At 34.9% G+C, this 13,098-nt stretch overlaps 1 long non-coding RNA gene across 1 annotated transcript; it reads left to right on the top strand.

Moving 5' to 3' along the window:
• Window positions 1-11,030: 11,030 nt before the first annotated feature.
• Window positions 11,031-12,993, top strand: LOC120078275 (uncharacterized). The gene is made up of 4 exons (XR_005481974.2): window positions 11,031-11,446; window positions 11,535-11,585; window positions 11,667-11,733; window positions 12,734-12,993. It is a non-coding gene; the product is annotated as an uncharacterized LOC120078275 (long non-coding RNA).
• Window positions 12,994-13,098: the final 105 nt, after the last annotated feature.

The raw sequence follows: 13,098 nt of genomic DNA, 5'->3' as shown, positions 1-13,098 counted from the left end.
CATATTATTGATTTGCACGTGCATAAGCAAGGAGTAATTTTGTCCATCTAATCGGATCTAAATCATAGTGATAATGACCCCTTAACCAGTTTTTCCATTGATTTATCATTCCAGAATTTTGAAGATTCTTTTGTTTTAAGTCGGAATGTAATTTTTCGTGTGTTCCAACAACTTCAACAAAATAATCCTGTATTTCATTCTTAAGAAAACAAGATGTTCCGTGATATTGAAAGACAGGTCTTAACTTAGATAAATTAATAATTTGTGCTTGTGATAAGTTGTAAAATAAATATGCTTGCGACAAGTATGATAAGTCCCAAAAGATTTATATATTGTTTTTTCAATAATAAAATGATGACAGACATTTAATACCGGATAATTACTAACAAAAAGTATGTGAAAAATCGAAATTAAAAATGATGTTCAACTGACATTAAAGATGATATTCTATATCGGTCGAAAACTGACATTTGAAGGTAGCTGATATTGAAATGTTGGTCATGTATAATGCCGGTTTAAAGCTGACACTAAAGACAACCGACATTTAAAATCTTTATAATAATATGATCTTCGATGTCGATTTTCCGACATTGTATCCCTATAATGTCAGTTTTAAACCGACATTAAAGTTCAATTTTGTAGTAGTGGATAGACCGCGATAGACTATCTATGTCTATCATTATACAGATAGACATATATGGTACTCTATCCTGATTTATCGTTGCAAACTTTTGCTATATTTGTAATGTTTTAGTTCATTTTTCTATATTTGAAAACAATCTATTTAATTTCACTATATATATATAGTTTTAATTTGAATAAAAGCAGAAATAAATAAAATATAAACTATTGATTTGAGTATTTGAAATTATATAACAGAAAAATATATCCGAAAATGATTCTAAACTATTACACATTTTTAATAAAGTAAAGACAACCTTATTATTGAAAATATTTATGGATTTCTTGCCATGTTCAAGTTCCTAGCATAATTTGTTTAAATATGTAGAATTTATAAAAATTTGAAAGGAATTGTTTTAAAATGTTTGTTCATGATTTTTTCAATTTATTTAAAAAGTTCATACACTTCAAACATGAAAAGTGTCTTTTTTTTTCTCAGCCAAAAAAAAAAAAAAAAAAAGGTAATAGGTACATACACGTTACAACAAGGAATTAAATTGAAAGACAATGGTTCAATATTGGGTTCCAATGCACTTTCTACTCTTGTACGATACTGTTTTATGACATATCCCACGTTTGAAATTAGTATCTAGTCCTAATACTGTTATATAGAACTAGTTATTTTATTAATTCGTGATTAATCTTTTCAGAAAATCATTATAAATTTGTCTTTTGTTTTGAAAAATATCGCTATTTTTTTCCAAAAAAAAATTACACTATTATTACATTTGATATTTCATATTGAAGATGTCCAGAAGCTAACCTAGGAGTCCACACGTTCCAAAAAGAGAAAGTCAACTCCTTGGGTCCTAATTCGGCTAATCAAGCTTGTTTTCATTTTTCCAAAGAGGAAATGGTTGAGCCAAATTCAGCCCTTTATACTCTTCACCTCAAGAGTCGCATCAATTATGATATTGCCAATATTGTACATATCCAAGCGAATATCATAGAGTGGGCCCTTTAAATAGCCACATACCACCAATTTCAAGGGGTAAATAATTAGTACCTTTGTGTTAGCCAAACTCAATACTTCATATACTAATTTAGATAGTGGAGCGCACTCGGCTTGACATTGCACCCGTGCGAATACTCCTATAAACTATTGGGAATATCTAAAACTTGTCGTTCGTAAATTTTGTGTTAAATATTCTATTTATCAATAAAATATTATTGAGTATTTTATTCAATAAAGTCAGTGATATTGCATTTTATAATGAAAATCCAATAAACAAATTCATGGCTATAGTATGAATACTTTAACTTTATGTGGTAACATAAATAGGATCAAGTTATAGTATATAGCCTAAATGGTCTATAAGTATATGGATGAAGTTGGGTATTTCATCCTGGTAGCATTATAGGATGCAGCTCATTTCATATAAAGATACGAATGATGTGATCCACAAATCAATCATGTAGAGACATGTGAGTGAGGGCATCCTATGCAATGAGTTTGCATAAGACTGTAGCTCGAAATAGTCACTTTTCTTTATAACGACCGTTTACTATTAAAACTGACTATTTCAAACACAAATGACCTAGGGTAACACGATCTTATTCCTGAGCTAACTATGAACTCCTATTTATTTCGGGATTATCCTTTGATCTGGATAGGTGAGAGTAATCCAACAACACTGCTCAATAAGCCTTCCATTTTGGGGATAAGACCGGGTAAATAGCTTGAGACATAGCTATGCAAGATTTAATTCACTCCTACCCGACTTAGGATTAGCATATAGGTTGTTCTCTTAAGCGCTGATGTCTAGTCTTGAACAACTAGGCCCCGCCCTCTCTTGGTAGAGAGGGATATGATTAATAATTGGTATTACAAATTAGTTGTTCAATAGAGGGTCAGTGGGAGCTTAAGTTGCAAGATGTATTTATGGGGGTAAAATAGTAATTTTGACTCAATTGTAAATACGAACAATCTGTGAAGGATCGACTTACTGATTATAGTTTACATGGACAAAAATACATCTACAGTGAGGAGAGTGCAACTATCGAGCTATAGTGGTGTACCTTGATAATTAAAGAATAGTAATTAATTCGGTTTAAAGAGTTTAACAAATTAATTACAAATCGTTGGAGCTCATGATCTGTAGTTTCATTAGGTCCCTCTGACTCATAAATTGAAATAACAAATTGAGTATTAAATTGGATGAATCTTGGAATTAGGGTTATGAATTTGAAATGTTCAAATTCAACTACAAGGGATTTCAATTTATTGTATTTGATACAATTAAAAAATTGTTTAATTTAGATGAAATTAAACGAAATTGGAGAATCAATTAATATTTAAATTATGATTTAAATATGAAATTGAGTCATATTGGTGGAATTGATGTTTATTGATTTAATATTAAGATATTAAATTAATATTATGTTAATTTAAAAGGCTTAATTAAAATGAAATTATTTTTATATAAATTAATTAATTTTGAATTAATTTATAAAACTAATTTTAATAAAATAGTTTTATTTAAAATAAAAAATCAAAATTAAAATCAATTTTGAGAAAATTGATTTTAAGATAAAAAGAATAGTGGATTTTTCCGATCTTGGAAAAATCCACTATCCCTTTTAATGGTAAATCATCAAATTTCATTAAATTCTCATCAATTCTCCAAGTAGAAGCTGCCCTCTATGCATCCCTACTTTGTTGCATGATTTATGTGTATAAATCAGACCTCCATACAACTTAATTGAAGAGATTCTCAGAGATTTGTCTATTGAACTGCTGCATAATTGAAAATACTCTCAAACCATAAAATATCATCCCAAATTCAGCTTGATTTGATTGTTTCCACCACACATTCCTTCTTGAGCTTTATAGAGAAGATCTTGGTGGTGGTCTTATTGAAGTTTCAAGCTCAATCTTGAAGTGATTCTGTTGAATTTATGGATTAAATCTTCAAAGGTAATGTTTACTTCAAACCCTCCTTGAATTTCACTTGAATAGCATGTTTAAAACTCAAATTAAGTATAGTTAGAGTGCTTATTGATTCTGATTTATTTCGTCGCATGTTAGATTACTCCTTCATAAACTTGTCTAGCGACGTGTCCGAACAAGAGAGGAGAGAGTGGAAGGAGCGAGAAGGACCTAGACGAGATACTTGAGCCAACATTTTCATAAATGTTTCAAAACTACTATTGGAGTAGAGAATCTCGAGTACTTTGAAGAGAAATTAACACTTAGAATGATGTGGTAATGATGTAGAATGAAAATCTAGATCGCCACACACCATATTAGGTTACCACCACATTGACACTGTTCTAGGCCTTGGGCTTCATAAAAAAATAATCTAAATGATTTCTATTATAAAGGTAGTTTTAAAATATTTATCAATATTTTTGCGACTTTTGTATGAATAAAAACACTTTTTTTTTAACAAATGAGAAGAATATTTTTATATAGATAATTTAACATATAATTCTTTTTTAGTATTACTACCATAAAGGTAGAGCTTGTAATGACTCGACTTCCTTGGACTCAAACTAGGTCGTTACTAAATGCATGCATACATGGAAGTTAAAACGACATCATTTTTGTAGTGAAATAAATACTAAATAAATAAGGTAATTTAAAATATCTTCATTAAATTCAAATATAAAAATCAAATAATAGGGTACCCATAAGTCATAAATGGAAATAAATAACAAATCTCAAACGATAAGTTTCAAATATCAAGACCGAAAATTAAAAACATAAAAGAACTCTTAAAACATGAGCGGAAGCATTAAAATTGATCTCCAGTGGCTCGTTCATGAATTCCTCTTGTCATTCGCCAGCGTGTCCCTACCCTTACCTAAAATATTAACATGAGAAAGGATGAGTATAAAATATTCAATAAGTAACCCCACTACTGGGGTCAAGCTAGGCATCTATGTCCTCTAGATGCCTATCTCTGGTGGAATGTAAGCACTCTCCTAGTCCTCATAGGACACATACATACACGAATAACTGAATTTCATCCTACTGTTGTTAAGTATACCCACTACCTCTAGTAAGTCCCGTAGGATCCACAACCTCTGATAAACCTCGAAGAAGACACCACTTCTACACCTCTAGTGAATCCTAAAAAGGAAACACAACCTCTGGTGAATCCCGAAGGAAAGCACCACCTCTAGTGAATCCCAAAAGAAACACAACCTCTGGTGGATCCCAAAGGAAACCACCACCTTTAGTGAATCCCGAACAATACACAAACTCAAGTGAATCTTGAAGGAAACTACCACCTCTAGTGAATCCCGAATGACACACAACCTCTAGTGGGCATCTAACTAATCAGTGAGGACACTATCACGATCTCAACATCACAAGTATCATAACATGGTTCTATAACATACATATACATCTCATCATCATGTTTCTATAACATACATATACATCTTGTCATCCTAGTCCCATAATATACATATATATCTCATCATCCTTAGATCAAATGGAAACTCATAGAATAATAATTTACTCAAATCATGCTAGCATTCAAATATCTCTATGCGCATCTAGTCTTTTAAATCCTCATATCAGCAAGGCATACATAAATATCAAACTATCATCAAATCCTCAATAGATCATAACTACATTACCTAGCACGTGGACAGTTCCAGTAGTAAGATTACTCACCTCGATACTAGATTCAAATATCGTTCCAAACGATAGTTTTCAATAATCAATCTTTGAATTCAATTCCCCAACGAAGCCTGAGCAATAATCACCCTCAAGATTCCAATCTTCAAAATCTTCCTTCAAGCAGACCCTGCTTCCAACTTACTTTCTCCCTTAAAATTTTCAATTCACAAAGAATTTAACTAACCCCCTTCCACAATGAAATTAATTCTTGACATGAATTTCAAATTAAATTTGTGTGACATAACCCCCTTCCAAAATGAAATTAATTCTTGACATTAATTTCAAATTAGATTGGTGTAACATAACCCCTTCCAAAATGAAATTAGTTCTTGACATTAATTTTAAAATTTCAAATTAAATTTATGCGACATGAAGTCCAATTCTCACAATTGTCCTTTGATTAAACAATTAAATTGAAACATCTCTTTCTCAATAATTGAATCTAAGTAATCCAATTAAATTTTTAAAATTTAAAAATAATCTCAAATATTACAAAATACTGAAGTTACATTACGAACAAAATTTCAAAATGTTACAAAGCTGAAGTTTTGAAACCTATGATAAAAGTTATTCATATCTTTTTGTTTGAGCTAGTTCCAAATCTATCTATATTATTTATTTCTTTTCACTTCTTTCTTTTTCAATTTATCTAATTTTAACTCAACTTGGAATATATAGGCATAAGCTAAACTAACCTGTCAAAAGTTAGTTTAAGATAATAAAACAAAAATTTTCATCTTTATCCATTGAAACTTCGACCTTTTTGTGCATGTATCATTATCACAATCACATGATATAAATATTAATAATTTTTTTCGAAACTAAAAATCATCAAACAAAACAAAAGTAACAGTTGAAAAAGGAATTCAAAGTCTTGTCTATATAAGTTCGTCGTACACTAGATGTAAGTATGTTCATTATAGAAGCTCGCCAATCTAAACAAAGGAATAATATATATTAATATATTTTAAATCATTGATTGACCTAAAAATTTAAATTAATGGATTAAGGTAGACCCGCATGTAAACACCAATCCGTACTCTCATACGAACCAATCCATACTCTCTAGCGTGATAAGTCCGTCCGTAACTTATGTTCACTTCATAATCTCGTTGGATGTCCTCAATTATATCCCTTGGGCAGTAGGTTCGACCAACTTGTTCGTATTTGGACTTGATTAAGTGTCCAAAAATCCAACTTTTTGCTTTTCAATGATTATCAATTCTCATTTCAAGAGAACATGTATGTTCGTTGGGATATTTCGTCACTTTGAAGGAAACACTTTCTTTCATTTTTTTTGCATGGACCCTCCACTTGCATTCTTTCACCAAACATCGGATAGTTAGTAAGCTCTTTGTTGACTTTTTTTACACGGTAGTAAAAGTTCTTTCTTATTATAAGTATCGATAATTTAACTGACAAATTATATTTTGAAAAGAAAATTTGACCAACCTTTATATCCTCATCATTCAGACAGTCACGAGATATTGTGATGAGGTCGTCATACGATGGGCCTTCTGATGGTCTGGGTATATCAACAAATGGTTCGGTTGAAACGGTGGAATGCATTAGAACCAAAGGCATCACAACTTGTGGGACGGGAGCAGGTGAGGTTGGAACATGGATGTTAGGTGTTGGTGAAGTTTGTAGTCCTGAAGATTGTCCATATTCATGTTCAGTATCGAATTGTGAAATACATCTGGGTTCACTATTCTGACCAAACTAAGCTTCACTTCGATCATCCCCCAAGTTATATGGTTCAATATGATCATCAAGTGAAGACATGATATGAATATTGCATGTCGGAATGGTTTCAAGCCCACAATTTTGACTGATTGAAATGGGTTGATCGGTTGGATTGCAATGCCGGTACATGTTGTCCATGTGTACTCCATGACTTTGCAAGGTGTAACTGATACAAATGACGGTATCTGGGATGCATCACTACCTTCTAAGGGGAGTCGGGACCAATAAATTGTAGCAACATTTGATGTGTATATCAAACATATCCAGATCGGTATTCAGTCATTGGTACATCATACTCACTAATTCACTGACTGTTATATCATTTCTGACTTTCAGACCTTTCATATTACCACCAATATAATTTCTTTCGGACTCATCCCAATCCCCACCAAATAGTACAAAGATGCGAAGTAGCTTTATTGATCTACAATGGAATAAATCATTGATAAGTGAACGATCGTTTACACATTACTATGCAATCATTTATAAATGTTTACATGATCGTTTATAATTTACTATACGATTGTTGATAAATTACTACACGATCGTTTATAATTTATTAAACGATCGTGTATAAATTACTACACGATCGTTTATAATTTACTATACAATCGTCTACTAATTTATACACGATCGTCTAGTAATTTATGAACGATCGTTTATATTGTAATGAATGCTTGTGTATATATTACTACATGATCGTTTATAATTTACTAAACGATCATGTATAAATTACTACTTGATTGTTTATAATTTACTATATGATCGTATTGTAATTTATGAACGATCGTTTATATTGTAATGAACGATTATGTATATATTACTATATGATAGTTCATTTAATGCTAAACGAAACTTATTATAAAAGCGATATGGGACAAAAAATCGTAGAATATCACTTACATTCTCTCCATTTCTGAATTTGACGATGAAAGTGTCACACCCTGCCCCGAGCATGCCTCTTGAGCCTGAGGGGAGGCGTGAGGACGGAAGATACCACTCTTTTGTGATATCTACTGCCCATCTCTACCTTACTACACTCAGTAAACTTTAAGCCAAAGATGTAATCAACAATTGTATGACTAACTCATTTTATTACAAACAGTATAACATTTACACAACTCTCAGGCTTAATTATAAAGTTTATATCAACAACTCTAAAAATTGGAAGTGTGACCGTAGTGTGGTAGATCTTGACCTTAGCAGCACCCTGGAACTCCTCAACCTCCACTACCTGGGAGGGAGGGAAAGAAATAAAACATGTAAAATGTGAGCTACAAAGCTCAGTGAGTGGTGGTTTTATACAAACACATAACTTTGATTTTAGAAATTTATTTTTGGGAAAATAATTCCACAATCAAATAATAATCACATAACAAAATGTAACTTCCCCAGCCTGTCAGTTGGATAGCCCTAGCATGCTAAGGTATTTTCCCCAAGTATTCTCCGCAAATAACCCGGATGACTAATGTGGACACAATCCCACAATTCGCCGAATATATCGATAATTGCTGCAAGACATGCTTGGGTACGTTGACAATCCTAGTTAGGTGCCTTCACAATCTCAGCCAAGCGTCCACAAGGCATGCTAACAGTATCTCGGGTATAAATCCCATTTCCAACACAATGACACATGCATTATGACAACAACACAACAACAATCAAATCTAGACAAAACACATTTTCCGATCATGCCAATATTTCAAATACAACCTATATATATATATATATATATATATATATATATAATCATACATAAATATATAGAAGTCAATCATACAAGCAATAGAATAACCACTCAATTTGGTTGGTTAGGAACTTTCCTCTCCAAAGTTCCTTAGGTTTTCTCAGGTTCCCTTTTTAACCCTAAATTCCAAATTCAACTTCACTCTTAGATTACTCATTATTTCAAGCCTTATTTTGAGACACTTCCTTCTACAAATATATTCTAAAACATCTCAGGAAGTTTACCTTAAAATCTTAGCTCAAAACTTCTTGTGGTTTTTCCGAAATATTCAAATCATCAAGACTAGGCCAAACTTACACGAGAGCTCGACCCTTCTGTCTTTTCCTCACTTTCCAACCTGTTTCCTTTGAGCTTCTTCTTTGGAAGCCCTTCTTTGAAAACTAGACTCTCAGAGATTTCAAGGGCTTTAGAATCACTCAAAACACACCAGTAGTCTGGGAGAACTCCTCGTCCCAAGTTGATACTACTTCATGGTCTCACTGTCCCACAACATCTCTTCCTCTTAGAACCACTTGCCCAATGCATGGTCTTGCTACCAACGCATGCCCTCCTTGATTAATGCATAGCTTCCTCCCAATCAGCCTCATATACTCTTCCTAATGGCATTTGAAGAGAATTCAAGTTATGATCTGAAGATAAGTCCTTGGCCCTATTTATAGGCGTCCAAAGTCCCTCCAAGCTCGACACCTCCTACTTGGCTGCATGTCCAGGTGTCCTCCTCTTCTTGTTGCCAACGCAACTCCTTGCCACAATGACACTGAAGTGTCTTCCTTTCCCTTAGCCAACGCACAAGTCCCTCCTTCCATGCCTTCTCGGCCGTCCACCTCAATTGCATGAGATCTTCGACTTCCCTAGTTCGCCACATGTCTGGATGAACTAGTACTTCTGACTTGTCCTCCAAGTTCTACTTCATCAACGCATACACCCCTTAACTTGGTCATATGGCTTTAGCCCTTCTCAGCCTATAGTTCTCTTATCAACACATCACTTATGCCATACCAACCCTCAAGGCATCACAAGTCCTTTCTTGGCCACATACCTTTTTTCTCTCGCATGGCTTACACTTGGCACATGCGTTCAATTAGGACTATAATCTTCCAACGCATACCGCTTGCTTTAGCCTTGTCCTATGCACCCATATGCCCTCAGATGTCCTTAGCACATAGCACATCATCAACGCATACCAACCCTTGGGTCAAATTAGGTCAAATTATGACTAACGCTGACATGTTCTTGTTTCTTGCCAACGTCCTTAGTCGCTTGCTCAAGGCCAATGCAAACTAACCTCATAAGTCTTATATACTGCAAGCCTCATCAATGCATAAACACTTCACTACGCGTCCACACTAGCTTGGCTTATCTTCTAGTTCATCGTGTAACTCTTCCGCTCATCACCTAGCTCATCGTCTAGTAATCTCTCATTGTCACTCATCATCCAGGCCTCTTGCTGTCGCTCATTGCCTAACGCATAGCCCATCCATAGCACCTGCGCCTATCGATAGTACTTATGCCCCATCGCATAGCTTCATTGTTTAGTAATTTCTCACTATTAACGATCTCGTTGTCACTCATCGTGTAGCTCTCGTTGTCGCTCATCGTGTAGCGCGTCCGCTTATCGTGTAGTGCCATCGTCTAACATCTGCGTCTATCGTGCAACGCCCATCGTGTAGCGCATCGCCTATCGTGTAGTGCCATCGACTAGCGCATTGTTTAGCGTCGCATGTGGCTACACAGCGCCCACGCTTGCGTACACCTGATTCTGTCGCATGCCCAATCTCAATGCCTATCGCCTTGCTCTCATTGTCTAACCCTCCCGCTCTCGCTCATGCAACTTCTTATCATCCGAACACATGAGTAACCTTTGGGCAGCACCTCTTGCCAACGCTTGGCCAACATGCGTCCAAACCTCTCAAGCTCAACGCATAGTTTTCCTTGGCTTCAATGCTTAATTTCTTATAACCTCTACAAACTTAGTTTCATTAGAGCCTCATGCGTTAATGTTTCCTAACTGTAGCATCTCGTATTTTTTTCTTTAGTATTAATGTAATTTCAGTAATTTTGTTAGTGGAGGGTATTTTTGGAATTTTGGAGTTCATGTGTAATTTCAGTAATTTTGTAAGTGGAATAAGGAAAGGAAAAAAATAAAGTTTATTTTATTTCTTTTTTAGTTTTTTAGTTTTATTATTATTATTATTAATTTTTTTTTTATAAAAACAAAATTAAACCCTTCTTCTTCAACCTCATCGCGCCCCTCCCTCCCTTGAGAAAACCCTAGTCGTCGATGCCCAACGCCATTTTTCGTCGAACCCAACGTCGACGAATAGTCGGCGATTCGAAGTCTCCTCAGCGTGCCAACCGGTCAGAGTAGCATCCGTTCTTTTCCGCTGAGAGCCGAGATACCAGATCTGCAGGCATCTTCGTCTGCTGCGTTCTCCGAAAGCCGCTCGCCCAACTTCTCCAGCTCGTCCAGTCGATCTCCTCCGCACGTCGCTCGTCCGGTCGGTCTCTTCTATCATTCGCCTAGTGCCGACCGTACGCGAGCATCGCTTCAAGCCGCGTCTGCCACCCCAGTCGCTTTATTGTCGGTTGTCGTCACCCTGCCGCGTCAGGTCCGTCTTGGTATTCATCAAATCTGTTGGGTAAGGTTCTGTCGGTTCGTTTCGTTCCCTTGGCCATTAATATTGTGTTTCAGTGTTATGACTCGCCTTTGCTGGATTTTGTTTCAAGCTTAAGTCATCAAGGAGTTAGGAAGTCAAAGAAGGCGCCGTCATTCTTTGAGTAAGTTCTTATAGTTTGGATTTGGACTTGAAGTCTTACAATTGTGGCTTCAATTGAAATTTGAGAGTTGTTTTGTTGTAGGGCCGCTACTTTGGATTGTCGTTATAGTTTGGTGGTCTACTTTTTATCTGTGGAGTATCGACTCGAGGTAAGTAATCTTACTACTGGAACCGCCTTTGTGCCGGACGATAAATTTATGATTTTATTTTGAGGATTTCAAGACTAGCTACAAGGATAATTTTGACTGTTTTGAAATTTAATGGATTGTTTAGAAAAGATATATGAGTATGTGGCACTATGTCTGAAGCATTTTAATGTATGAGCATGATTTAGAATTTTATGAGACATTAAAAGTATGACTGAGCATGACCCTAAATTATGAGTTAAACGACACTACTACTGGAATGTCTTAAAGCTAAGTGAAAGTTGGAGCATTTGTTGATGTACATATTTATGTGATTTATTATGAAAGTGTGTAGGCTACATGATGTATTATGAAATTTCAAATGTTCGATTGTTTACATGAGTTAGTACATGAAAGAAATGTACTAGAGCTAGTGTGTATGAAAGTGATACATACCTAGAGGGTACTGGTGTGTACGTAAGAGGTGCACGCTCAGTGGGTTATGTGTATACAAAAGAGGTATATACATAACCATGCGTACGAAAGAGGCATGCATCCCTACATTCATAGAGAGGATCTAAGGTGTACAAAAGAGGTACACATTCAGTGGGTTATGTGTATACGAAAGAGGTGTATACATAACTAGGTGTATGAAAGAGGTACACACTCAGTGGATTATGTGTATACTTAATCATGTGTACGAAAGAGGTACACAATAAGTGGGTTATGTGTATACGAAAGAGGTGTATGCATAACCATGTGTATGTAAGAGATTGTGTTTCCTTCTGGATTCACCAAAGGTTGTGAGTCCTACGGGACTTACTAGAGGTAGTGGGCATACCTAACTATAGTAGGATAGGAACAAGTTTTTTTTCATGTATGTATGTGTCCTAAGAGGACTAGAGCAGTTTATAATTCTACCAGAGGTAGACATCTAGAGGACATAGATGTCTAGCTTGACCTTAGTAGTGGAGTTACTTACTGAGGATTTTTATACTCACCCTTTCTCATGTTTATGTTTCAGGTAAGAGTAGAGACGCACTGGCGAGTGACAAACGAAATCTGTGATCGAGCCACTGAGACCAGTTTTATGCTTCCGCTCAGGATATTTAGATTTCTTTAATGTTTTTCCACTTTCAGTCTTCATGTTTGAAACTTACTGATTAGTATTCGTTTCTAAACTTTTACAGTTTTTTAGACTCATTAAATTTCTAATTATGATTTATGGGTACCTTGTTATTTGACTTTTATTTAGTTTTAATGAAAATATTTTATTTGACTTTATTTATTTAGCATTTATTTCGCTATGAAAATGTATCATTTCAAATTCTATGCATGCATGTGTATAGTAACGGCCTAGCTCGAGTCCTAAGGAGTTGGATCATTACA

Source organism: Benincasa hispida, chromosome 5 (genome assembly GCF_027475165.1).
Source record: "Benincasa hispida cultivar pf3 chromosome 5, pf3_genome.v1.1, whole genome shotgun sequence".
NCBI lineage: Eukaryota > Viridiplantae > Streptophyta > Magnoliopsida > Cucurbitales > Cucurbitaceae > Benincasa > Benincasa hispida.
This window is presented reverse-complemented; position numbering and strand designations above follow the sequence as displayed.